Below are 26,724 nucleotides of genomic sequence, written 5' to 3'. Positions count from 1 at the left end.
ACCTTGTGAGGACAGCCAGTGCGGTTACTTCTCACCTGATTTCCAAGTGACCATGGGCTGGACACCAGGTCTCCATGACTGTCAGCCTTGGGAGTAGTAGTAGGAACAGGGACTCGGTGGCCCTGAGAGTCATGAGCCCCTGGGCCCAGCTGGCCGCTGCCTTCTCTGTGTACCACCGTGAGCTAGCATTTTTCAATGCTTGGTAAAACCCTGAGACTATTCAGTGATCCGTGAACATTATTTGAAATTGGAATTTCAGTGTCCATGAACAGCATGCCCACTTGCTTCCATGTTGTCTGGGGATGGTGTCTGTCCCATGACAGAGCTGACCTGGACAGAGACTGCATGGCCGCGGAGGCCCAAGTACCTGCTCTCCAGCCCTGGTGGGAGCTAAGGGCACTCACTCAGCATTGGCCACCGTGGCCCATGATGCAGCTCCTTGTACACGGCTACAGCCCAAGAGGGCCTAGAAACATGGAAGAGAGACTCAAGACCCTAAAATATGTATTTTGGCTTAGAATACTTTATTTCCTTATATGCATCTTAAGGGCCTGGCAAAGAGAAAAGATAATTCTTATCATTTTATTTGAGTTCAGGAATATGATGAAACGATCCCTTTTATTTATGAGCAATCATCATATTCAGCATGGCATCATCCACTGATCATGAGGAATGGTTGCGTAGAGCCAGAGCTCTAGTGGGACCCTCTTAGCTGCCGGCAACATCCCCCACCCCCGCCCCCACCACGGGTGGGTTCTTAGCAGCAGGTCTGGGGCTAGAATAAGACGATGAGGTCAGCAAACACCGATTAGGGTTTCAGGTCTTCTCCCAGCGTCGGGTTCCACACCCAGCGTGTCTGTGTGGTGGGCACAGCTGTGTGTCTAAACTCTAAGCGGTGTGCTCAGGAAGCTTCGGGGAGTGAAGGACCAAGTGTGCTCTGAGCGTGGACCACAGGGGGCCAAGGGCCGAGGCAGATGGCCGAGTAGGGGGAGGGCTGGGGAGCCGGGGGCTATCTGGCCTGAGTGTCCTCACATGGAGCCCTGCTCCTCGCAGAGCTCTGCTCTTGATGTTCTCTCTTGGTGATCACTTTGTGATTCCTGGATATCTTTTTGGGTCTGGTGGCACAGCCACTGAGGAAAGGGGGTGCTCGCACGTCCAGGCAGGAAGCGAGAGGAGGAGGGGAGGCATGTTGTGGGGAAAGCTGACAGCACAGGAGGGAGCGCTCACGTCACATCCTGCCACGGTCCCGCGAGGCGAGTGCTGTGGTCTTGTCCCTTTCACAGTAAGGAAACTGAGGCACAGGTGCACTAAGCAGTTTGTCCGGCGTCCTGGGGAATGGAGTAACCACGCCAGTTGGAATAGGTTAGGTGAAGATAACAGCCTCCAAGTCTCAGTGGCCCCAAAGCCTGGACAGCTGACCCCCCCCTCTGGCTGAGAGCCTGCCCTAAACGAGCTCCCCAGTCGCCACCCATGCACACACGCCCAGGCTGGAGAAGTGAAACGCCAGGAGGAAAGAAACCAGGTCAGTTTTCGAGGATTATTATAAACTATTATTTATTACAAAGTAACCTTAGGGAGGCCATAAGCTTTAGTATTGTTTTCACATTTAAGTTAAAAGTAAAAGGCTTTATCTTGTTATTGGCAATTACTCTTGCCAACTGTTGAGGTTGGCAGTGAATGCAATAGATGATCCTTTGACTTTTCATCTTTAAAGTGCCGTTTTCATTGCGCATGCAAACTCAACTGTGTGGACTGGAGCACACGGCAGCACAGTGCATGCCTCCATGCAGGTGCTTGCTGCAGGTGCTTTACTGCAACTGCCTCCATGCAGGTGTTTCACTCAGGTGCCTCCATGCAGGTGCTTCACTGCAACTGCCTCCATGCAGGTGCTTGCTGCGAGTGCCTCTGCAGGTGCCTCCATGCAGGTGTTTCACTGCAGGTGCCTTCAGGCAGGTAGTCAATGCTGGTGCCTCCATGTAGGTGCTCACCACAGGCTCCTTCTCCCTGGGAGCTAGGGTTCTCAAGGCCCACATTCCAACAGCTGGCATGGCCTGACAGGTCTTTCTCCCTCTTTGCCATCTTGTGCTGTCTACCCTGTTCACCTGGATAGGACTGAGTCTTCGTTCTGGTCTGGCTGGTGTGAGCCAAGAGGGCAGAGGGTGCCATGTGTCGGGCTCTGGGAAACACTGCCTTTTTCTTGGGAAGGCTTGCATAAGGATATCAGTGTTAAGATAACTAACTGGGAACTTGTGCTTTTGCATTTTCTGGGCGCAGAGCCGGTGCTGCGATATTCTCATGTGTTCTCTTGGCCCTTGGATATTTTTACAAAGAGGGAAATGAGAGCCTGAGGGTTGGGATGATCGAACTTTGGAGGTGTGAGGTCGCCTTCATAGATGCTGGCGGGTGGCCCAGGGTGCAGCCACTGACGAGGGTCCCACACACCACGCAGAGGCCCTGGAACCATCTTTTCTGCCTGAAACAGGCCGCAGAGGAAATAGGGTTGGGGAGAATTTTGAACTGAGATTTCTCTGTGGGAGCAACAGATGGAATTGATATTGGAAGAAAGGTTGCATTGCTGAATTTTACAAGGTGGCAGTAAGTTCCAGGACTTTTATGTCCTGGATTATTATCAGGCCCTACCTTTGTACAGCTGTCACAGTGCCCCCTGCAAGGAGTGGGTGGGTGGCATAGCTGGCGGGGCCCAGGAGGAGGAAGTGGAGCTGACTGTGGCTTTGGGGTGAATATAATTCAGGCTCTGACCCATTTTGGCAGCTTGTGGGGCCACGGCAAGGGGTGCTCAGAAGGGTTCTGAGCACGGAATCGCTTCCCTTGTTGCCAGGATGGCAGCAACCCCTTGGCAGATGGTGGTGCTGGTGGCTGATGACACTGGGCTGGGAAGAGAAGTGGCCACGGAAGGAAGCACGCTGGCACCTAAGGGAGGAATGGTGACCTCTCTGTCCTGTCTGCCGTCTGCCTCGCCTCCAAGAGGAGAAAGGGAGCCATTGGCAGGGAGGGGAGGGGCGTTGGGTTTGTGCCCATGTGGGAGGCAGAGCTGCCGGAGGATGTCAGGGCCAGCGGGGCCAGCCAAGGAAAGGCCCTCGGGGACAGTGGGGACAGCTGAGGAAAGATCCTTGGGGCCAGGGGGCCCAGCTGAGGAAAGGCCCTCGGGGACAGCCCTGGCCCAGCCCCGCGTCCTCTCCTCCCCTCTGGGGCTGGCTTTTCCCTGCTGGGGAATCAGGTTCCTCACTCATCTCCACTGTGGACAGGGTGGTTTCATCCCGGTGACCTGTCCTGAACCGAGGCATTAGCCGGTGGTGTTCTCCATCTGCAGACGGCCGGCCGTGGTAGAGATGCTGTGGGAGGGATGCAGCCGGGTCTGAGGACAGGAAGGAGGGGTTCCCACCGCTGCGGCCTGGCACAGCTCCCGGGTCTGCAGGCTCCTTGCAGCCACCTTAGGGCCAGCAGCCTTCCCGACGTGAAGGGAGGCCACGGGGCTTACAGAGCTGTGGGCAGGCCGGGACGTGAATTCTGGAGCCCGCTTCTTAGCCACCATGCTGAACTGTTTCAGGGTTACCCACTTGGGACAAGAGCACAAAGGATGGTGATGACCGTCCTTCCCTGAACAGCCTCCGCTGGCACCCAGCCCAGCCATGTTGCAGCAGGGTATGCGTTTGTACCTCTATCTCTGCTCCTGTTTTGTGTGTGTGTGTGTGTGTGTGTGTGTGTGTGTGTGTGTGTATTTGACACAGTAAATCTTCTGGAAAGAAGAAAACTTGTTTTACTTATGGGAACAGGTCCCAGGAGAACTTACAGGCTTAGTAAATACAAGTGGGCCGCCATCTTGGTCCTTTAGAAAAATGGGAAGTAAAATTGCATGATTTTGTAAGAATATTCAATGAGGCAGGTGTTGTTTAGGACCCACAGAGTCCTTTTGTGTACTCTGTCATCGTTTCCCAAGAGGAACAGGACATGTCATCATTATTGTTTTTGTTGTCATCACTAGGTACTCTGCTAAGTGACATCTGCACATTTTCTCATTTAAAATTCATAGGTAGGTGAAGATCGTGCCATCGTGTATTAGCTAGCTATTGCCACAATGATGCTGCAAAACAAAAAGACCCACAGACCTCAGGGGCATCCACAATAACTATTTATTGCCCACACACCTGGTGTGGACGTCTGGACGGGGTGCTCGGATCCCTCACCCTGACTGGGCTGGCTCATGACATGGGGGGTTTGGCCCTCTGCAGGCCCATCTGTCCTGGCTTTGGTGGGACAAGTGGGACCCCCTCTGTGTGTCTCTCGTCTTCCAGCAGGCTGGGATGGGCATGTTCTCTTGGGATGGCAGAGCTGCAAGCTCTGAGCCAGTCTCATTGCATACATCCGTATCAAACTTCTGTTCGTGTCCCACCAATCAGAGCAGGTCCCGTGGCTAAGCCCACAGATGGGGAGCTGTGTGAAGAGCCACAGCAAAAGGCCTGGCTACAGGTAAGGTGAAGGGCGGCGGGCTTGGATGCTATCTGTCACAGACCCCTACTTCACAGGAAGAAACTGGCAGGACCGGGAGTGGAGCCCAGGCTTGTCGCTCTGCAAAGCCACGGCGCTTCATCACACGCTGCCCATGAGAGATCGAGAAGCACCTCTGCTCTTTTCCACATCTGAAGAGGCTCTTAACTCCTTTTTCAGGCTTCTTCACCAATGAAGACAAAATGCAGCTGCCAATACTACATGTCAGGAGTGCTGTGAAGAGTAATTCATGTGAGCGCGCTCTCTGAAAAAGTACTAATGTTATGACGAAAGCAACAAACAGACTTTTCCTTATCACATAGTTATGTATTCATCACCATGATCATTTTTAGAATATTTACATCACTCCAAAGAAAGAAATAAAGAGAAAAAAGAAAAAATCCCTGCATCCTATACCGCTGCGCCTCCTCCCACTCACTGACCACTAGTATTGCAATTTACCCATTTTTCCCCCTTACCTTCCCCTATTATTTATTTTCTGTCCTTATTTTTTTTACTCATCTTTCCATGCCCAAGATAAAGGGAACATCAGCCACGAGGTTTTCACAATCACATGGTCACTTTGTAAAAGCTATACAGTTATATAGTCACCTTCAAGAATCAAGGCTACTGGAACACAGTTCAAAAGTTTCAGGTACTTCCCTCTAGCCACTCCAATGCACCATAAACTAAGAAGGGATAGCAATATAATGCATAAGAATAACCTCCAGAATGACCTCTTGACTCTGAAATCTCTCAACCACTGAAACTTTATTTTGTCTCATTTCTCTCTTCCCTCTTTTGGTCAAGAAGGCTTTCTTACCCCCAAGATGCCAGGTCCTGGCTCAGTGTGGAGTCATGCCCCACATTGATGGGGAGATTTATACCCCTGGGAGTCATGCCCCGCATTGCCAGGGAGATTTATACCTCTGGGAGTCATGTCCAACGTAGGGGGGGAGGGCAGTGAGTTCACCTGTCGAGCTGGCTTAGAGAGAGAAGCCACATCTGAGCAACAAGAGAGGTTCTTGGGGGGTGACTCTTAGGTGTAACTTTAAGTAGGCTTATCTTCACTTTTGCAAGAATAAGTTTTATAGGGTCGAGCCCAACATCTTGGGCTCAGCCTATTGATTTGATTTTCCCCACTGCTTGTGAGAATATCAGGAATTCCCAAGATGGGGAAGTTGAATATTTCCTCCTTCCTCCCCAGTGCCCCAAGGGGACTTTGCAAGTACTTTTTTATTCACTGACCAAATTACTCTGGAATATATCAGGGCATCATACTAATCTGTACAAACCAACAAAATCTCACTCCCTATAAGACTCCATGTAATTATGGAATAATTGAATACATTGACTGTACAAGTGAAAAAGATAATGCATTACCAAAAATAAAAATTTTTGTACCAAACATCTCTTCCTTTGGTCTCACATAGAAGTTTCAGTTTTAAAACATAGTCCATATTGTCCTTTACCCAGTTTTCTGACTAAACTTAGTCCTATCCAGATCAGCTTCAATCATAACTCTAGTGGAAGTTTTGTCACTTTTTCAACAGTTGCTATATTGGGTAATGCTGACTTTCATAGTTTCAGAGCTCTAACTCTGGGTCTCAGGTGTCACACAAATACCTGAAAGTTCCAGGAAAATTCTCAGTATCTCAGAATCCAGAAACAATACTAGCAACTCTGGAATAGACGTGACTGCTGTAGGAGCTCACAGTCTAGAACCATCTACAATAGGCCCCAACCTGATCGCCCACGCTCTTGACTTCAGTTCTCTGAGTTTGCATATTATAGTTAGTCCATATCAGTGAGCCATGATAATATCTGTCTGTTTGTTTCTGACATTGCATTCAACATACAAGTCTTCAAGTTTCATTCACCTGGTTGCATGCCTCACATGGGCTTCTAAATCACTGCCTGACCTTATTTTACCATTTTTGTCCTTTCTGGTCTCTGTTCCTTGCCATACTTTAAGCATGTAATGCATATAGAACCTCTTAGGTCTCTCACTCGCGTCCCCCTCAGGTCACACGAGTGCTGCCCCAGCCTACACCAGCGGTACCTGTAAATGAAAATGGCACCATGTACAACTGGCTTTTAAAAAATGACAGCAACAGCTTGACTGTCCCGAAGATGGTTCCTTTTGGCAATGGGCAGGTGAGGTTCTGAGCTGGAGGACCAGTCAGAGTTTATACCCACTGCTCTGAGTACACACTCCCTGACTGACTTGGTGGGCTCGGGGCCGCCACTGCTGCTCTCTCTCCTATTAAGCTGATTTCAGGGTCTGTCCTGGAGGAAGCTGAGACGCCTCAGCCACGTTTGCCGACCACGAAGCAAAACAGCGAGGGCACCTCCAGACACACACACTGCCAGGCGGAGCCCATTCCTGGAGACAAGTCCCATGGGGGCCCTTCGCGCCTCGGGCTCCCCTCAGCCCTGCTCTTGATGAGGACGGCACAACAGAGGCAGCTTCTGCTTCTTGGGAAAGGGACCTTTTTGAAGCATTCTGAGGACCACTGAGGTTGCTGGGGTCCTCTGAGGCATCCGTTGGGTCAGAAAAGTGTGGGGACACCTTTGAAATATGGAATTGGGAAGGGATGCTCTGAAGAAGAAAGGGGAAGGGTAGGAGAGACGTGGCACCATGAGGGTGAAGGAAGGAGGCAGAAGGCAAGGCTGGTAGTCATATAATCATGATTAGGGAGCCTGAGAGGTTCAACTCGGTTTCCTACAAACACGAAAATATAGAGGGTCTAAGTCTGCTGCCCTGCCCTCCCCCAGGCCTGCCTGTCCTGAGCCTGCCCCAAACCGGCCCTCACTGCAGGCCCAGGGCCCAGACGGACGCTTCCACTTGGCATGCCCTAAGCAAACCGCTGCTGGCCAAGTGCACCCGCAGCCTGCTGGGCATCTGCTGTGTCCTCTAGCAAACCCCCAAACTGCCTTTACATTGTGGAACAAGAGACTAATCCACAGGCTGCGTGCACTGTGGAAATGGAAGGAAAGGCCATACCAGTGTTTACTCGGGTCCTGGAGGAATCGCTTCTCAGAGAGCTGCGGAGGGAAGAAGAGGCATCCCTGCACACCGAGGGTCCTCTTTCTGGGTGAACTCTGGCTTTGACTCAGCAGCAGTGCTCCCGCTTAGTCTGTGGGGATGAAAGATGATGGGTTAGGCCTGAAAACACCACAGGAGTGAAGCGCTAAGCTAGCGCCGCTACATGAGACGAGGTGAACAGGAAAGAGCGACTGCAGGCCTCAGGCGGTGACAGGGGCCCCGGTGGATGTGCGTTTGCAGAGCCAACAATCCTCAGCTGCCACGTGGAACCACCAGAGGACCTCAGATGGCTGTTCCGGGCCCTTGTTGTAGGGACCGAGATGTGATATCCATGTGTCACCAGCCAGGACAGCCACCACTGAAAGAAGCAGTGACTGACTTGTTCAAGAATTAGTTTTGCTGAAACGATAATGGAGGTAGTGCTATTGTGACTTGGGGAAAATGGCCGGCCCTTTGGCTATGGACATAACTCATGTGAGACAGAGTCGTAAGGCAGAGTCATAGGACAGTGCCCCCGAGAGACTCCTGCTCTCCTTGGTTATCCAGCGTGGCTGCGCCCCCTCCATCCCACAATCAGAAGTCCCAACTATGTGGGTCTAGTTAGGTTTCTTTGGATGTAAGAAACAAATACTTTGACCAACTTAAAGGGAAAAATGAAGGAAATCAAGGGAAAAAATGAAGGAGATGTTCTATGGAAATGAAGGAGGTGTGGAAGAGCCAGTTCCAGGGGAGACAAGCTCCGCCACCTCCTGGGTTGATGAGGACAACAGGAAGTGGCTCCCAGCGCCCAGTGGCCAGGATGGTCAGCTCTGACCCTCCCCTTCTTGGGTCACTCCACCAAACGTTCCTATTCCTGGGAGGGAGGGTGTGGTTGGCAAGACTAGGAATTTGTGCTCAGTCCTGCTGAAGGAAGAGTGGCTGGGCGAGATGGCCTGGATGGGGCCGGGCCATTCCCTGAGCCCAGTCAGGGTGCAGCTCTGAGGAGCCGTGGGTCCTGCAGGCTGAGGCCATCAGAGATCAGGGGAGGGGTCCTGGTGAGGCTTTAGGCACGAGAGAGCTAGAGCTGAACTTTCAGGAAGGGTAGGGTTGGCACAGAGCGAGGGAGTGTGGGGTTTCAGAGTAGGATTAAGCCAGGTGTGTTCACCAGAGTCAGAAGAAGCAGAGACCAAGAAGACAGGTATTAAGAAAAGCCCTTGCATTTGCTTCAGTGGAGAAGTGAGGGTAGATTCTGGGCTTAAAGGATGACCAAATGATATGGGGAGGGGACGGCATTAAGTGTAGAGCTAGGGGAATAGAGGCCATCTGGGGGATGTGTAAGGAGGCCTTTGCATCATTCAAAGAAAATCAGAAATATACAAGGGACACTGGAAGAAGCTTCTAGGTAAGAGACTGGGAATCCCAGGGATAGGGTGGAGGAGCGAGTCCCCACTTGTTCAGAAGTTGGAGGAAAGAATGAGGGGCTGGGTGAGCTGGAGATATCAGCACAAAGATTGATATGATGCTTTTGAATATGAAGCATGTGGTCGGGGCCACTGCCAGTGAAGGAGCAGGTATGGGATGAGAACCAAAGATGCTTTGGAATTTCCAGTGCAGCCAGCGTGCTCCAAATCCACAGGGGCCAGCAGAGAACAGGAGACAGCACTGCTCAGGTTGAAATTAGCATGACTTTGAGTTGCTTTGCAGAATGACTAGATGGAAACACTTTTTGGGGGGTTAATATTCAAAAGCTATGGTTTCCAAAAATTTGGAGCAGATTTTAAAGTTAAGTACTCAGGAATTTAACCTTCGTTCATCGACTTACAGAAGTGCTGGAAATATTCCAAAGCTGCAGATGGGCATATTTTGTGTGTGCTGGTTTGCGCCTCTTAGTTGCATATGGAATCACCTCCACGCCGAGTCTCTTGATCTTATATTCTTTTCCTAGAATAAACATGTTACTAGAAATCCCAGACATGTTGGTGTCTGACTCAGCACTGAAATCGGATGCTGCTTAGCCCTACTCAGACTTCTCTTGTGCTTGCCCATTATTTATCCTGGAGTTGTCACAAAAAAGGATTTAAGGAGAGAGCATGAATCTTCAAGCAATCCTTAGCCTCAAATATTTGATCCATGTCATCACATTTAAGTAGTTCAGAATGTGCTGAGAAAATAAAAGCCAGGGAGCTCGGTTTGCCTGAGCCCCTTTAGCGCCAATGTTGCAAAGGCTCATTAAGGAGCTAGGCTCCCCCCCTGGCCCGCGCTGCCCAGCCTTTCTCAGGCTGCTTGAGCCACGATCTGTTTCTGGAAAGTCAATAGTAAGCCAAATGCTACTTTGCTCCCAAAGAGGCCTGTGGGTCTTGCTATAAGAGAAATAATCACCCACTATTTATCTGTTTTATAGGTTTAAAATTTAATTTATTGGACTTACTTATATTGAGATACATTAAAAATTCCAGAAACATAATAGACAGGGCATCTCCTTTAGCACAGAGCAGGTGATTTGTCATGAGGGTGCTCCAAGCACTGAGTGGTGGACCCTAAGAACTACAGTAACCCAGCTCCTGTGACGTCTGCTGGTTGAGGCCCTACCATGTGCACCTGCTATTGTTACAAGTTTTCCTACCGTTGTTATCTGTTGAATCCTCTTCTGATAATATGAAGTAGGTATTATGATGGTGACCCATTTCATGGAAGAGGAAACTGAGGCTTGGGGAGATGAGGTGACGGGCCTGGCACCGCCCGGCTAGTGGTCCACGTGTGGTTGCCTCCAAACCCACGTTTACCTGCCTTACTGCCTCCTGTTTATCAGTGTCCCAGATGGGGCATTGAGCCAGGTTCTCCGCTGGAGGTCTAGACTTGCTGGCTGTTTGTCCTGACTTTTTAAAAAAATTTAAAATGTTGTAACTTTTGCTCTAGAATAGTTTTAAGCTTATAAAAAAATGGTTCAAATGGTAGAAAGAATTCCTGTGTATCCAGATTTTTCAAGTAGTAACATCTTAATACTTACCAGCAGAAACATGATCAACACCGGGAAATTAACACTGATACCACTCGACTGTGTTTCCCCATGAAGCCCCGGGCTATAAACCAGCATCTCGTGCTGCATTTGGCCATCGCATCTCCTCAGCCTCCTCCAGGGCTGACCCCACACTGGTGTGGCCCCAAGAGCGAGCACTCCCCTAAATTTTGCACCCCAGCTGCCTTTAACCTAGAACAGTTCCTCAGTGTTTCTTTGCCTTTCATGAATCAACATATTAAAAAAAGTACTGGCCAGTTGTTTTTGTAGACGGCTCCTCAGTTTGGGCCTGACCGATGAATAAATCCAGGGTGTGCATTTTTGGTAAGAGCACGGCAGACACCGTATTGTGTCCTTCTCAGTACTCCTTCCAGGAGGAACTGATGCCCACTGCCCCCTGACTGGTGACGTGAACCTTGGGTGGTGGGTAAGGAGCAATCGGCCAGGGTTCTCCCACGTAGAGCACACGCCCTTTGTAATTAATAACTATTTTGTGGGGGCAAAACTCTGAGACTGTGTAAATATCCTGCTTCTCATCTTACATTTGCCCACTAATTTCAGCATTGATTGATAATTTTAGCTTCAAACAGTGATCACTATAGTATTTGCCAAAGGTGTCACATTATTTTTCATCACTCCTCCTACATTTATTAATTGGAATTCTATAGAAAGGAAGAACTTTCTCCTCTGCCTTATTTATTGATTTACTTAATTATATATATCAGTATGGACTCATGAATTCCTATTATATCTTATGGTGTTGTACTCCATTATTGCCAATATTTATTTTGTTTGTTCAGATTGTCCTATGTTTAGCCAGGAGAGTCCCTTCACGTTGGCTCCTGGATTCTTTCGATATGTGCCATCGCTTTTTAAATAGCATTTCCTTACTTTCTGGCACCAACAGAAGCTCCAGGCTCATCTCATGCTTTACCTGTCTGGCCCTGGAGTCAGCCACTTTCCCAAGGAGCCCTGGTTCCTCTCTGTAGAGTTTGGTCTTTAGAAACCAGGATTCGTGCATTAGGTGGGCTCATTGCCGCAGAGTGTACCTGCTCCTAGTTTCTCTCCGTGGACAGAGCTGGAACTCTTTTTGCACATCTGTATTTCATCTGTATCCCCTCAGAGTCATCGGTTCGATCCAATTGCAGTCCAACACCAGATCCAATCTAGTCTTTCATGATTTGTGGCTCCTTTCTCTGACAATGAGGAAACTGCTTCTCATGTCCCCAGCTCATTTCCTTTTCTACTCGACATGCACAGGGTAGTCCTGGAATCCCCAGCCCGTACCCCTGCAAGTCCATCTGGGGATGGTTCATTTTATCTATTTTCCATTTAATACTGTTTTTCAAAGTAACTTCAGTGATTTCCTTTCCCCGTCCCATTCCATGTGACCATGTTATTCATTTCCTTTCACACAGTTAGGTTGGTTAGTTTGCGTTTTTTCACCAATTACCTATTTATTGCCTTTTACCTCCAAACCCATCCTTAATTACCTGCTAGGCAGTAATGAAGCTGGATCCTTCAAACATTTCTCCTCTGCAGTGAACACCATGTGACGCTGTGTCAGTGAAGGGTGCTGCAGGGATATTGCTGGGTGGTCACGTGGCCGGCATCTGCTCCTGGACTCCGTTGCTTTCAGCCTCTGTCCCTGTGGGGCTTCCTCACTTGCTTTCATCTCTTGGCTTCCCCTGGCTCTCTCCAGGTTCTGGCTTAACCTCTCACGGTGACGTCTGCTGGGGTCCAAGCATCTCCAGACACCCATATCTCTGTTCTCCACGTGTCTGCATCTCTGTCAGCTCTGCTCTGAAATTTCTGTCAAATCTGAGGCTTCTTTTGTTTCTGAGGTTTCAGTCTTTTCTGGCTCTCTCCAAAACATTTCCTCTTTTAAAAAGGATTCTAGTATACTAATCAAGACCCACCCAGAATGGGTGGAGTCACAGCTCCATCTAATCAAAAGGTCACCCCTCAATTGGGTGGGCCACATCTCCATGGAGATCATCTAATAAAAAGTTTCTAGCCTACAGTATTGAATCAGGAGTGAAAGAAACAGCTGCTCTTACAAGATTGGATCAAGATTAAAACTTGTTTTTTCTAGGGTACATAATACTTTCAAACTGGCACACCACAGTTCCCCGAAATGATAACTAAACAGAAAATCCTACTTAGGGAGGGGTGTCCCCTCCTTGCCACCATGTATTCTGTTCTGCTCTCATTCCCTGTTTTGGTTTGCTAAAGCTGTTGGAATGCAAAATACTAGAAACGGATTGGCTCTTACAAAGGGGATTTATTAGGTTACAAATGTACACTTCTGAGGCCATGAAAATGTCCAAAGTTAGGCATTTGGACAACAAAGGTATACCTTCTCTCACGAAAGGCTGGTCACATCCAGGGCATCTCTGCCACATGGGAAGGCACATGGTGATGTCTGCTGGCCCTTCTCTCATGGGTTGTTTTCTAAAATGGCTCTCTCAGCTTCTGTGGGTCCTTCTGCCTTCTGCTGGGAGCAATTTTTTTTCCCTTTAAGCATCTATGGGTTCTCTTTCAGATTCTCTGGGGCAAACTCTGGATTTCATCTCTTAGTTTAGCATCTCCTGGGGCATTTTCTGTCTCCAAGCATCTATGGATCCTCCCTTTCCTTCGCCAGGGGCATTTTCTTTCTTAGCTTCTCTAAACTCTCTCAGCTCTCTTAAAAGACTCCAGTAAGTGGATTAAGACCCACCTTGAATGGGCGGGTCACATACCTATGGGAACAGCCTAATCAAAGGGTCCCACTCAGCACTAGGTCTGCCCCCACAAGATTGGATTAAAAGAATGTGGCTTTTCTGGGGTGCATAACATATTCATACCGGTACACCCCACTCCGGCCTGCAGCTGTATGCAGCCAACCTCTTCAGTTCTCTTTCCCTTTTTCTCTATTTCTCCTTCATCTGTTGGGAAGGAGATACAGCATGTATTGTCATAAAGCATGAGATTATCTCATGTATTATCTCTCGTTTCCTGATTCCTTGCACAAATGGCAGCCTATGGGTGGTGTGTTTCTGTGCTTTGCTGTTTCACTTAGCCATCCCACGTTCCCTGTGGTTCACAGAAATCTCCACCAGCCTGTGGCACCCCCTGCCCCCCGCTCCTATGGTCACAGCTACCCTGTCTGTACTGACATGCGCGGCCTTCTAAGGACTTGAGGATTTTGTCCCTTTGAAGACACAATTTCAAAATGGAGTCTTGGAGGCGGGATTGCTTGGTTGAGTTTAGTTTGTTATTGCTGAATTCCCTCTAAAAGGGGACTCGTCCCCGTTTGCTTTCCCGACAGCAATGCAAGAGAGAGTCTGCTTCCCTCATAGCCTCTTCAACAGAAAGCACTGCCACACTTTTAAATTCTTGCTTATTTGATAGGGGAGAAATGGTGTAGCTTTAAATTGCATTTCTGTAGTTATGAGGGATTTGAAGATTTTTTCATACATTTGAAGGATATATATAAATATATTTAAATGGATTTTCTTTTCTTGTTTCCTCCTTTCTTGTTGATTTTGGTTCTTTCCCCCCTCTTTGGGAGTTCTTTATATATTTGGGATATTAGTCCTTTGTCTGTGGTATATTTTACCAGTATTTTTCCCAATGTGTCACTGTCTTTTGAATTTCTTATAGCGCTTTCGTCATGCAAATGTTTTGATGATTTTGCGTAGCCAGATTTATCAATTGCTTATTGCTTCTAGACTTTGGGTTATGGTTAGAAAGCTTCAGGTGTCACCCATGTTTTCTTAAAGTATTTGTGTCTTAAATGTTTACATTTGGATTCCCGGGTCTACTGGAGTTTATTCTTGCATGTGATGTGAGGTAGGGTTTTTAGTTTTTTCCAATGGCTTCCTAATTTTCCCAGCATTTTTCATTGAAAAGCCCACCTCTGCTTCAGTAATTTAAGATGCTAGCTTTGTCGTATACTTAATTTCCATGTGTGCTTGGGTCTCCTTGTCTCCCTTGAGGCCAGGGCAGATGGCTTTGCATAGAGAGGTTGTAGTGTCTGCCGAGCCAGGCCCCTTGCGGTTGCTCTTTCTCATGCTTTCCAGGCTGTTCTTGCTGGTTTACCATACGGACATGCATAACCACTTGTCCTGGACGGTGATACGGTTGGCTGTGTGGGGTCCAGTGGCCGAGGTGGGCTCGGGCCAGAGGGACATTCGTGTGGAGGGTCAACTGCGGCCCGGAAGAGGGCTGACGACCAAGCGTTGCAGCACAGCTGGGAGGGAAGCCACGGGGGCCAGGGGCAGCCCCCTGCCCTCACCCCACCACATCCTGGAATCTGCAAGGGCCAGACCATAAAGGTCAGAGGTCAGGGGAGGGGTTCATGGCTTTAGAGGATGAGTGGTGCCGGCCCACGGGTTCTGAGTCCTCAGGTGGAGTTCCTTAGAGAGTACACCTGGCAGGCAGACTCCCCAGCCCTCTGAAACAGCCCTCAGGGTGGCTTTAAAGCGTTTTAAGCACATTATGTCTTACACATGTGCGAAGTAAGCTTCATACCATTTTACTCCTGGGAAATTCAAGTTCCTCCTGGTGGAGTGCGAGAATTTGAGACTAAAAGTTTTTAATGCATTTTAAGCAGCTGCTTTCCCTTCCCTACCACAATAGACAAGTCTCCCACCCCCACCCCAGGCGGCCCTGGGATTGGCATGTAGGCAAGGCTGACGCCAAGCTGCATGCTGGGTTCCTGTCCTTAAATAGCTTTCTCCAGCCCTGCCCCTGCCAGGGGAGGAGAACCAAATGCTCATCTCAGAGCAAAGGTGGACCTGGTCAGGTCCGAATTTTGCAGGGAGCGCCCTCCCAGCCCTGAACAGGGAGCTGGCATTCAGGTCCCACTGGGGGCCCTGCTGGCCTCACTGCCCCTTTCGGGGGACACAGCTCGACCCCTAACAGCCCTCCCCCTGCCCCCACCCCCCGCTCTCTGCACCCCCTATTGCAACAGCCCGAGGCGCCTTCCTGGGTCCCAGTGCATAGACACTAACTGTCAACCACGACAAAGTTGCCTAGAGACAGACCTGGAGGCCCTCAGAGCCAAAGAAACGAAGCAAAACACCAAAAAATGTGTCCTCTGGAGTTTCCTCTTCATCTTCTGATATCTTAGATCCCTGCCGAGGCAGGCAACCAGGACAACCAATGAAGCCCCCTGCTCACTGCGCTGGAGCCAATACACAGTAAAGCCAACCTGCTCTAAACCTGGATGGACAAACCCCGGCCAATCTAAATTCCTTTCTCTGTCTATAAAAATCCTCTGCCATCCCTAACCCCCAAACTTCCATTTTGGCTTCCTTTGCTGCAGCAAAACATTGGTGTCCCAAATAAAATGCTGCAGTCTGCAAATCTGAGTCCGAGCTGTCTTTCATTTCAAGGATCCATATCAACTGAGCAGGGGATTGCAGGAAAGGGGAGGGATTCTCACTGGCCAAGCCCCTCCTTTCTTCCAGCAAAAGGGCTTTGAACACCTTGTCCTGCTTAATTATCACCTGTCCCTGCACTGGGGGGTTTTGTTGACGGTGTCACACCGAGGCCTGGAGGTGGGATTTCCCTCGCCACTGCTGGCCCAGAGCCCACGAAGAACTAGGGCTCCTTTGGAGAAGGTGAGCAGCATCCAGCTACCTGTGTGTGCCCACACATCTCATGAGTATTTGAAACTTCATTGCATGTGTTCATTGCATCATCATGGATGTTCATAGATTCAAAGCCTGACGCCAAGAATTATTTCCAGTGTTTCCGGTGCTACCAAGGAGGTATTTTGGGTGAACACTTTCAGACTCGCTCTTTTATCCCAGCTATGCCCCTTACAGCCCATGTCTGGCCCCTGGGTGAGATTCCTCTGATTTCTCTAATTCTCTTTCCTCCCTTTTCTGGGCCTTCCAGTGACCCCCAAATTGGAAAACCTGATAACTCAAATTGATCCTCTAGGTTTTCTCAAAAGGAAGGTTGTCCCAAGGGCCAAGTTTTTGAGACACTGATAAAATCCCCACAAAAATCTTGATACAAAAGGCTTGAATTTGCTTCTTGCAATGGAGAAACTTCTAGATGTGACCATGTACAAATGACCGATGAGTACGTGCCAGCATCTTGATGTCACTGATCATCGGGGAAACACTCAGTGAAATGCAGGGAATTGTTTAACCCAAGGCTCACCCAAATTGAAAAGTGTGCTAATAGCCAAAGTCAGCACAGATGTGGGAAAACTCTTATACATTTCAACGGAAGTAAATATTGACAAACACCTTCAGATGCCAAATTAACTGTGCCAATCAAAATTTGAAATGTGCATATTTGTTGGTTCATGTTTGGTTGTTTTCTGTTGTTTTAGAATCACTAATCAAAGTGTTTCTTTTCTTTCCTTCCTTCTTTCTTTTCTCTTTCTTTCCCTCCTCCTCTCCTCTCTTCCTTCCTTTACAGAAATCTTGCCGTCTGAAAATTTCTCGTTTCCTGTTGCCTTGTTTCTTGTCCTTGTGGCGTGTCTTTCACCTGATCTCGTGAATGCCCCTTTGGTCATTGCTCCCTAAGCTGGCGTGACAGGAAGCTTCTCTAACTAGGCTGTTTTAATTTCAGGGCCTTGGCCATGAGTTCCCCCTGGTTCTTGGAGCCCTAAAATAAATGAATCCCAGGGAAGGAATGAGCAGATCTGGTGAGAACGCGACGCCTGTTTTGACAGGGACATTCGGCCTCAGCATCTCCTCTCTCCAACTCAGGACGCAGGCTATCGTGAGCCCAGCGAGACCTGTTGTGCAGGACGAGGAAGTGTCCCCTGGGTGCCGAGGACGTGCCTCCCCGGGTGCCGAGGAGGTGCCTCCCCGGGTGTGAGCAGCACTGGGGTCACTTTCGGAGTGGGCGGCCCTGAGCGCATCAGGCCGAAGGTCTGGCTCACCCACCTGGCTCGCCCTGTCAGGGCGGGCTGCACGAGGCCTGCACCCCTTCCTCCCGGCGCCTACTGGCCAGCACTCGAGGGCGGGGGGCTCCTCTGCTGGGTCCCGGGACCCTGCTCGGCCCTGATGGATGAAGGAGGGCATAACTAAACACTCCTGCAGCTGGGCTCCGACGTTTGCTGCCTGGGTTTGGTAGGTGTCCTTCTAGGAGGGTGAGACTGTCCCGCAGGCTCCGGGAGGACCACGTTTGATACTGTCCTGCCCCTCTGCACTATGCCCTCTGCTGGTGGCACGCCCTCGAGCCAATTTCTTTCTTTCTTCTCTTCTAAGAATATAAGTCATTTAATACTGTTAATTTTATAGCATAAAATAAAACAAGCTATGATCCCCCTAAATAATTTTAAAAGCTTACACAGAAGATATGATTGCCTGAAGTTTAGGATCTTTAAGTTATAGGTCAAGAGAGTTTGTGCTGTTGTGGTTGTCACTTAAAAACACAGTGAAGACCGTCTCAGAAGCAAGGCCCATTCCTCCTGTGGACACCTTCTTACCCTGTGAGACACAACCAGCTCCGTCCACGCCGGCCGCAGGGGCCAGCACATTGTGCTGCTCCCGGAGGCTCCGAGGCAGGGCCGGGCGCATTTCTGAACCTCAGGTTTCCATAGCTCATCTCAGCCCGACGTGAGCTGTTCCTCAGTTTCGTGGGAAAGCAGACACAGGCCGGCCCTGCCCGCACCGTGGGACACTGCGCTGCGCTAAGCGGGAGGCAGAAGCAGTTAAACGCCGTGTCCCACGCCCATTTCCCACCACCCCGATTCTGGGGGCCGGGCGCTCCTCCCCTCAGCTGAGCCTGCACCGGCTGCTTTGTGTGAGTATGTGTGCGTGTGTGCGCACACGTGTGTGTGCGTGTGTGTGCGCCTGCACGCCGGGGCAGCCTGTGGTGATGGGGTTATGGGTATAATGTGCCAAAGGCTAAAAATTTGACCTTTTATTGAAGTGAGTCCCCACTGAAGAATTCTAGGGCACACGGCAAGCACAGGCTCCCTCTGTCACGGCATCGCTGGGAAGCAGCCTGGGCCCGGAGCTTCTCACTCAGTCATGGAGTTGTCACCCTCTGTGCACCCCCAGGGAAGACCCCGTTAGAAGAGGAACCTTCAGAGAAACCTGCCCCGCACGAGGCTGCCAGAGGCCGGCTCTGCTGACGCCACCATCAGGCTTGTCCCCTCCACCACCTCCCCACTGCATGGTGGGGTCACGCTGTCCTGAGACTTCCTTCCAACCAATGGGGAGGTGTCTCCAGGCCCTGGGATGGAGCAACACAGGACTGCGCTGTGACTCTGACCCACGCCGCCAAAGAGCCAGGCGCCCTGCCCTGCCAAGCCTGTCCCTGGGCCTCCAGCCGTCTGTCCTTTCATGCATCTGCAGCCAGGTTTCTCAGAACCAGTACCAGCCACCGGATGCCAGGTCCTTCTCCAAAACCCGAGGCTTCCTGCTTCGTCCCCAGCCCCGTGGCTGGGCCTGGAGCTCAGGGTCCTCGGGTCAGTGGCTTTGGAGTTATCTGGAGACGGGCCCTGGGTTTCCCACCCAAGCGGGGGGCCCAGCCTGCCAGAGAGGGACCCCAGGTCCCTGTACTCCGGTTGTGGCGAGGACCACGTGCTCTGACACCTGCACACTGGGCTCCGTGGTGCCTCCTGCTGTGGCCGCCATCCCGTGGTACAGTGCCCGGGGCCAGTGTGCGGGCAGTGGGGGCCACTGCTAGTCTAGGGGCGGGGGACTGACACCGGGGGCTATAGAAAAGGCCGGCAGGCTGCAGCTGGCGCCACGCTCCAATTTTGCTTTTGTAGACACCCTATGGGGTTCTCGTGAGTGCAGGGGTGTCTCGCCTGCCCTGACACTGTGGCTTGTGGGTCGGAGCAAGGTGACTCCCCAAGGACTGAGCTGTGGGGTCCTCCATTGGTAGGGACCCTCTTCAAAACACGCATGGCCCTTGCCGAGCTCTTGGGTGACTCTTAGCTCCTTTAAAAAACTTGGGGAACTTTTCACTGAAAATGCCTTGGAAGATCCTGCAATGACAGAAAGTTCTTCTCAAACACATCCAAAGAGTCAAGGATTGATTTCACGTCCAAGAGTTAGAGCAGATGGCAACACCTCCTCTCAAACGGCAACTCGGCCAACTTTCAGTGACACCGGAAATCAGCACGCTTTCAGTCCCCACCTTGTCTCACGGAGCTGTCCAGCGTCGTAAGCAGCTGTGTGAAGACGGCACCGTTTGTTCACCCGTCAGGGCTCCTTTCTCCTCCATCCTTGCTAGCGCGCAGAGGGTGGCACCGTGGCAGGCCGTGGGAGGCAGAGTCCAGCCGGGGCGGGGGAGGGCCCCCCTCTTCAACCTTCCCTGTCCCTGACCAGTCTTACCACCCCTGGCGCGCCCCAGGAGCCCACGGGGACCTCCCCCTTCCCGCTCAGCGTGGCCGCAGGAGAAGCAGCCCAGGCAGGGCAGGGTGAAGTCAGGACAGACTTTTCACTATAATTCTGAATTTCCTAGGATTTTTTGGCACAAGCCAGCATCTTAATGCTATTCGAATGCAGTTGTTGTGTGTGTGAAAGGCATGCTCGTTTGCCAAACCACGCGCCCTGGAACCGAAGCCTCGTGAAAATGCCTCTGTGCAGCTCCAACGGCTGTTGCTGGCTCCGGGGGGAGGGGGGGAGCCCACGGTTCCAGGCTGGGGTTACCTCTGGGAGCCACGATGAGGGCCTTGACCATGCTTGACTTTGGACTTCTCCCTCAAAACCCGGAGCCACTAAATGTCCACGGTTCAAGTCGACCCATTGCACGGTACTTGTTTCAGCCACTAGGAAACTAAAAGAGGCTCCTGCAGGTAAAGACTGAGCTTGTGCCCCAATACACCCGAAACAGCGCGACATTCCCCAAATAGACAGCGCCCCAGAGCGCGGACCCAGGCGGCTGTTCCCACCACCCTCCGCAGACTGCGGGCGCACGGTGGGCAGGGCGGGGAGCTGCGGGCAGCAGGTGCGGGTTTCCTCCCGCCCCAGGAGATGCGCTCAGAAGGAACGGAGGCGGGTCCAGCCCAGCTCCTCGCGGCCTTGTCGTGGGCTCAGCAAGGCGGGCAGCCCCCAGGCCGCGGTTTCACGCGGGCCCCCCATCTCGGAGGAACCGCGACCCCCCGCTTACTGGCCGCCTCCGGCAAGCAACTCCCCCAAGTGTCTTCCGACCGAAGCCGCGGCGCGCTCCAGGCTCTAAAGAAGCCCCGGGACCGCGGCCCAATCACAGCCCCGCGGCCGCCCAGCGCCCCCCGCCCGCCCCCCCCCCCCCCCCGGTGCCGCGGGACAGGTGTCTGCCGAGGGGAGGGTGCCCGGCCGCAAGGGCGCAGCCTGGGACTGCGCTCTGGGACAGGACGGAGCCTCTGTCCACTGCCTCGAGGTCTCCCCCCACCTGTGAGGTCGCACTGAGCTTCAGGGGTGGCCCACGAGAGAGGTCAGCAGAGGGGCCAGACCAGCTGTGCCGGACCCCAGGGCCCCCCCAAGCTCCTGCTCCCGTCCTGTGGCCGCGGGGGCGCCCCAGACCCGAAAGGGCCAATGGAAACCGCCACCCAGGCAGGTCCTCGCCGCACAACTACACGTGCACTAGAAATGCGGGTGGGGCGGGGTGGGGCGGGGTGGGCGAGGGTCGGGTGGGCTTTAACCTTCGGATGTAGTTTCAGGAGCCAAGAAACCTGCGTCACGAGGCTGACCCCTGCAGACTGCAAGCAGGGCCCAGACGGCCGCGCTGCGGGGTGACGCGCAGGCTGTGCCGGACCCCAGGGCCCCCCAACTCTCCCCTGTCCCGCACCCCAGGCCTCTCAGTCACCTCCCCAGACATAAAACCCTGGCGTCACGGTTCCTGGGTGTCCCTGCGCAGTGCTTGCCCCCGCCTTCCCTGAGATTCCAGTGCCAGTAAACTTGCCTGTCTGCCTTCCGGCGGCCGCGGGGAGGCTGCTCCCTCGGAAAAGCCCCCCCGCCCCCGGTCGGACCCACCTTCTCCCGCCCCTCCGCCCACCACCCACCACCCACGCCTGCAGGCTCGCCCCCAAGTGCCGCCGCCTGCAGGACAGAAGGGGCCAGCGCGGGGCGGGGGGCTCCCCCAGCGTTCCCAGGTTGACCTGACCGGAGCGTTGCGGGGGGTGGGGAGCAGAGGGTCCCCAGAGGGTCCCGCCTTTGACAGCTTTGTCATCCTCTGTGTGAGCCCTCATTCCAGGGTTCCCTCGTTCCAGGGTGCCCCCAATTCCAGGGTGTTCCCCACCCCAGAATGTCCTCCTATTCCAGGGGTCCCTCCATTCCAGGTGTCCCCCATTCCAGGGTGTCCCTCATCCCACTGTCTCCTCATTCCAGGGATCCCCCCATTCCAGGTATCCTCCATTCCATCATGTCGTCCATCCCAACGTGTCCCCCCATTTCAGAGGTCCCTCCATTCCACCATGTCCCCCAGTCCTGGGTTCCTATTCCTGAGTATCCTCCATTCCAGGATGTCCCCTATTCCAGGATTCCTCCATTCCAGGGGCCCCTCACTTCAGGCATTCCCAATTCAGTGAGTCCCCCATTCAAGGGTTTCCCTAGTCCAGTGTGCCCTCCATTCCAGGGTGCTCCCATTCCAGGGTGTCCCCCATTACAGTGGATCCCCCGTTCCATCGTGACCTCCATTCCAGGGGGCCCCTCATTTCAGGGGTCCCTCACTCAGAGTTGTCCCCCTGCTCTAGGGTTTTACCCATTCCAGCATGTCCCCCATTCCAAGGGTAACTCACTTCAGCAGCCCCCCAATTCAGCATGTCCCCCATTCCAGTGTTTCCCTATTCTGGGGTGCCCTCCGTTCCAAGGTGTCCCCCATTCAGGGTGTCCCCCCATTCCAGGGTGCCCCCCAACCCATCATGCTAACATTCCACTGTCCCCCCTTTCCAGCATATCCCCCATCCCAGCATTTCCCCCAGTCTGTCTCCCCCTCTCGTTTTCCTCCTCAGCGCACGACCCGCAGTGGCGGTGAGGTTATGTCTGATTCCTTACCGCGGTTGCTGAGCCCTGCCCTGCCGGGTCCCTTCTTGCTTCGTGAAGCTCAGTAGGAGGCTGAAGGAAGCCCTCAGATGTTTTCCACGCCCTGATCCTGCAGGCCTGTGGAGGTTCCCTTACGTGGCAAAAGGGACTGTGCAGAAGTGATTAGGGAAATGACCTTGAGATGGGGAGCTGGTCCCCGATGACCGGGTGGGGGCAACGCGGTCCCAGGGTCCTCATGGGAGGGGGAAGGAGGTCAAAGGTGAAATAGGGGCTGGAGCCGAGGTCAGGCATAGGAAGAGGACATGTGCTAGCAGAGGCAGTCACTGGAGTCATTTGCTTCGAAGATGGGGGTAGGGACCCCCCCACGGCATGCAGGCAGAGCCTAAAACTGGAGAAGACCCCCACGCCTACATGGCCCTGGGCGGTTCCCCTTCCTCCCGGCTCCCTGCTCCCTTTCCCATTCTGATCATTGCGCTTACTTGCCTTCTCAATGGCCCCCAGGCGCCTTGGGGAGGGGCCAGGCCTGCCCACCCATTCAGCAGGGGCTCAGCAAAAGTTCCTCAATGAATGAAATGAATGAATGAATGTAAAGAGCTCAATTTAACAAGTATTCTTGAGGTCTCATTTATTCCTTGCCTATTTCCAAATGATTTGGGGGAAGAGCCTACTATGTTCAGTATTCTACTGAATACCAGAGTATTGGGTTAACCCTAGAGGAAATGGCGATTTGCTGCCAATCGGTGCAGCCCTAGGAATCGAAGTGGGAGAGGCCCAGGTCTCCTTTCCCAGCCCTCCTGGGTGGGCTTTCCGGGATCCTAGCCTACAGGGAAGCTCTCCCCTCCGATGTCCTTGCCCCAAGCGCCTCTGCTTAAGCTCCTGTCATTCACCCCCTGCCTTACCCACTGGGCTCTGCTGCCCTTGAAACTGAACCTTCCTCCTCACCTGCCCCTGCTCGCCCCCCTCCTTCCTCCAGGAATGCTTTCCCTCTTCCTCTCCACGTGGGCACCGTTCGGTCCATTTGCCCACTGAAGTTCATCTTCTCAAACTGCCCCACACCCTGGCTGGCCATTTCACAGTTCCGAGGAGAGGATACGACCCAGCCCAGCTCCACCCCTGCAGAGGCAGCGAACTGTGAAGTCCCCCAGGATGCAGCCAACCACCTCTCTCCAAAAAGGGGGCACACCTTCCAGGAGCAGCGAGCGTTATCTTGAGACTGGTGGTGAAATCTGCCATAGAGGCCTCTGAGCGTCCCCTTGTGTGTACTCTATGGCTTGTTCTGGTCATTTCTTCTCTGTAACTGCCCTTCCCTGATATTACATTTGCATTGCAATTCGAGACTCCATTTGGTGCTTGAAAATTGGGGGTCCACGGCTGCAGCTCTGGTGTGGAGTGAGTTCCACCAACAACAGGAGCTGTAGTTTTTGGTGATCTTGAATCAGGGGAACGCATCCTGTGCGGAGGGAGGGGGCGTCCCTGGATGGAAGACCGGGCTCTGGTCTCAGCCAGACCCCAGCTACCAGGTGGGCTTTGCACACCCGCTCTCCACCATGCGAGGAGCAGCTCCTGGCCCGGCCCGACTGTGCCCTTGGGTCCCCGTAGCCCGCCCACGGCTGAGCAAGGCTTGCTCTGGTCAGGTGTCCCTGGGGGCACCAGGCGGAGTCTCTCCCCGCCCCAGAACCTCCATCTAGTGCGAAATGGGCGGGGCCCATGGGGCCGCCTTGGCCAGTTCCTGTGGCTACTCTGCACAGGACACCTCTGGTCCACCCCAGGAGGCTTGCAAAGAGCTCAGTGCTCTGAGGAAGATGCAAGTGTGTGTGGGGGGTGGGGGGGAGAGACAGAAAGAATGAGAGAAAGAGAGAGATAAGCTCATGGCCTGAGAAGTGCAGTGTTGCGATGGATGCGATTGAGAAAACTAAGGGCTGAGAGCTCGAACTGGTGGCCCCGAGCAGGGTCTTTTAGCAGAAAATTAGCCACAGCAAAGTGCCCATAACCCCAGCAGCCTGCTCTCTGCATTTCTGTTACGGTGTGTGTTTAAACAGGACGCGGCTGGAATGAAGCCGTTTCATGTCCTAGAAAACTCATCCAGTGAAATTGTCGACTCGCAAATTTTATATGATAAAATTCTTCCAACTTCCAGTGAAGGTTTCTTTATTTAAAGAATGATCCAGAACAGTCAGGAGACATATGCTGAGGCCGCACCCTCAGTGGCCAACACCCACCATAAAATGGCCACAAAATGAGCTTCATTGGTGGGGATCCGTTGGCCTGAGAGGCCTGTGTGCTCTGCCTTGGCCCGCCGGCCCGTGGGGAGGCAGCGTGGCTGTGTGTGTGTGTGTGTGTGTGTGTGTGTGTGTGTGTGTGTGTGTGTGTGTGTGTGTCCAGGACCTGTCTGGGCTGCAGGCGCCTCACCTTTCCAAGGGAAAGTGTGAGATGAGAGAAGGTGCTCTGTGCCATGTGGTGGGCTCTCAGGAAGGTTCTCCGATGCTGCCCCACTCCTTGGCCTTAGCCTCTCTCCTCCCACTGTGCGGAGAGGCTGAGAAGCCGAGACAGCCTGTGGGCCACCCAGAGACCTCGCTGCCGGGCCTCGGGCCCTCTTGCCCCCTCGCCCCCCCTGCTCAGTGAAAAGGACCCTCCAAGAGGAGGCCCCCCACGCATCTATCCCCCCACCTCCTGTTCCAGACAACAGCCCCGCTGCCCCTCACACCCCTCCTTCCCTCCTCCCCCTGGCCCTGCTTCCGTGTTTCTTCTTAGCACCTCTCATTGCCAGAAATCACTTTCTTTATTTATCTTTCCTCTTTTTGTGCTTTAATTATGTCTTTCCTGACAGAGTTTAGGTGTCACGGGAGTAAGGGCTGTGCATGCCTTCCTCACCATCTCCCTGCGTCTACAGACCGCCTGCACACAGTAGGGCCTTTGTTGCATGCACAAATAAAAGGCAACACAAGACACGGGATGTTCTCTGGGTCGCAGCTTCTCCAACCTCGGATGCTGGGACGTTCCCCACGTGTGACGGGCTTGGGGGCTGCAGCGCATTTCTGTTATGAGGTTGTATGAGGACGTGACTCTTGAGCCCCGGCGGCACTGGGCCTGCGCCAAGAAGTGGTGTGTTTCCCTGACCCCCGCCGCCCTCGCGGGGAAAGCAGAGAGCCTTTGGGAGGCGAACGGCCACAGCAGGCTGGCGTCCACGTGTCCCATGGCCCAAGGTGGCAGTGTCCTCTCTTCACTTCTTTGAAACTCGGCGAGTCTTAAACATGCAAAGGTATGCCGGTTTTCTATGGAAATAAAACCAACGGTGTGGTTTGGGGTGATGTCTAAGGCCTAGCCTGCAGGCTCTGAGGGGACAGGCCGCGGACGTCACACCCAGCGCTGGCCAGCAGGAGTTCGTCGAGACCCTTTGTCGGAGCTGCCAGCTCGTGGCCTTCCCCACGGATTTTGGACTCGTGTGTCCCCACGGTCACGTGAGACACCTTTATAAATCTCATGTTTGCAGACAGCTCCTGTTGGTTCTGTTTCTCTAGAGAACCCTGACTAATGCAACAAGCCAAAGTAGGTTTTGCTTTAGGGCTGTTTTCTTTATATATAGCATCAAAACTCTGAAATTCAACAAAGCATCCTTGGTTCTTCTTTTATTCCAAATCCTTATGGAATCCTTTAGAATATGAGCCCAATGACCTGAAACAATCTGGAAGCTTCTGGCCACTTCCTGCCCTGCCAGCCTCCCTGAGGGTAGGTGTCTCCGTGGCCACGTCCATGACCCCCTCAGCTGGGGCCCCCCGTGCACCTGCTGGCACCCGCTGACACCAGGCCTGTAGGGTTCTGGGCTCTTATTCCACCTTTTTATTATGCACGACCATCTTTAACACGAAGCCAGGTTTTTCCTGCCCAGGATGAATAATGGACCTTGGGGATAATAGAGCTTATGGACCTTCAAGTGTATTTTCATGGGAAAAGTATTGGGTTATTGAGCACTTATCAAGGGCCTCCTGTCTGGAGAATGGATTAGGGATTGTTGGTGCAAAGTGTGGGCTGGAGGCAGCAGCGTTCAGCAGGCTGGGGGGCTCGGTTAGTTGGCTGGAGAGGACAGGACATCCTGCCTTGTTCCTGAGGCTGAGGCATGTTGACCCAGCACTGCCTCCCTGCCCTCGCCCTGCCCACCTGAAAGCCCTCCTCTGCCAGCATTCCCAGCCAACACCCATGCCTGCCCTTCGGCTCCCCTTGGCACCCAGGGCCCACGTGGGAACGGG

The 26,724-nt window shown here is 52.7% G+C and overlaps 1 long non-coding RNA gene across 2 annotated transcripts; it reads right to left on the bottom strand.

Annotated features, from left to right (window-relative positions):
* Nucleotides 1-4,134: 4,134 nt before the first annotated feature.
* LOC143668808 (uncharacterized) lies at nucleotides 4,135-20,676 on the bottom strand. 2 transcript variants are annotated; one of them, XR_013168560.1, is made up of 3 exons: nucleotides 20,631-20,676; nucleotides 7,514-7,646; nucleotides 4,135-4,740 (listed from the first exon to the last, which is right to left on the bottom strand). It is a non-coding gene; the product is annotated as an uncharacterized LOC143668808 (long non-coding RNA). The 2 variants fall into 2 exon arrangements; XR_013168559.1 differs by lacking the exon at nucleotides 20,631-20,676 and adding an exon at nucleotides 18,426-20,542.
* Nucleotides 20,677-26,724: the final 6,048 nt, after the last annotated feature.

Source organism: Tamandua tetradactyla, chromosome 25, assembly GCF_023851605.1.
Source record: "Tamandua tetradactyla isolate mTamTet1 chromosome 25, mTamTet1.pri, whole genome shotgun sequence".
NCBI classification, from domain to species: domain Eukaryota; kingdom Metazoa; phylum Chordata; class Mammalia; order Pilosa; family Myrmecophagidae; genus Tamandua; species Tamandua tetradactyla.
Note: the sequence above shows the minus strand (reverse complement) of the source record. Positions and strands in the feature narration are given on the sequence as shown.